Below are 1406 nucleotides of genomic sequence, written 5' to 3' on the forward strand. Positions count from 1 at the left end.
TTACATTTATGCCCTCTGGTGGGGTTTATTTCCATTTCCGGATACAGATAACATGTATGTCCCATTGATTTCATGAGGGCACTTGAACTTTACCTTGCATCAGGGATGGATTACTGACCGGGCATATGGGCCCTTGACTACCAGAAGCCCGAGTTGGGGATGGGACCTGGGGTTTAAGGCCGCGCAATCCAGTTTGGTTCAAAAGACCCAATAACAATGAAAACAAAAGTTTATTAATGCTGTAATAAATGTGTCCCATAGCCTACACAAGGCCTCTTAAAGAAGGGCTCTTGGACTATGAGGGCTCCCTGGAACTTACTGTGGGGCCCTATGTGAATATGAAGGCCCCAAAACCTCTTACAGAACTATTGTCCCTATAAATATAAAAATATATTTATTAGAACCAATCTTTGAGCTTATTTTTTTGTGTGAATTGTATTGGTCAAAACAGTTGTTACACAACTGTTACACGTTGTTTGAACGACTGTAAAAGATGCACCTTCAAATAAAAAAGGCAATTAAGAGTGTATATTGGAAATTACAGATTTTCTTTTTTGGTCAAACCCAAATCTTAGTATCCAGCACTTGAAACGACTGGTCCAATCAGATTGTAATACCTATCTCCACTAGACTGGAGACGTCAAAACAATCCACAGCATTTTAGAGGGGTGGACCTCAGTTCTTCTAGATCCGGGAGCAATTTTAAAGTTCAGAAATATAAAAGCTCAAACCATGTTCAGCAGGCAGCCTAAAATCATTAGAAAGGATTTTAAAATATTGGGGGGTGCAAAAAACAAACAGAAAAACTTCCATCTCAATATTGGTGTGATTCTCAAAACATTTGGTGACCAAACAGAATTTCATTAAGTTTAGTAACAACATGTAACAATGTTTACATAAAATATGGTAAATATCAGGTACCGTATATAGCTAGCCTACATTTTTAATTTTAAAAAAGGAAAAATCTCTCACTAATGCTGTAAACATACAGGGAGTTGGTATTATTATCGAAGGGTAAAATTAACAACTCAAATATAATGTATAAAATATAATATGTAATAGCCTATAGTACATATATTTAGCAAAATACTCCTCTCTATAGGCCTAGTTCATTTTTCTAGCTATGTTGTGGTCATTAAATTACTTTCATGAGCTAAATGATCTCTTTCTTTAGAGATAACTGGCCCCAGGGCCTTTACAAGTCTAATCCGTCAATGACTTGCATACAAGAGTTTTGAATGTGTTCACTTAACAGCTACCACCCATTTACAGTAAATTAATATTATATTCTGTTGGCCATCAATGCACAGGTATAGACACAATAATTAAGCAAATAGGATTAAATGTTCATCATCAACAATAAATATTGATATATATGTTTAATTATTATTATTAATTTAATTTAA

Source organism: Siphateles boraxobius, unplaced genomic scaffold (assembly GCF_051911475.1).
Source record: "Siphateles boraxobius isolate OS27281-9 unplaced genomic scaffold, OSU_SipBor_1 77, whole genome shotgun sequence".
In the NCBI taxonomy this organism is placed as follows: domain Eukaryota; kingdom Metazoa; phylum Chordata; class Actinopteri; order Cypriniformes; family Leuciscidae; genus Siphateles; species Siphateles boraxobius.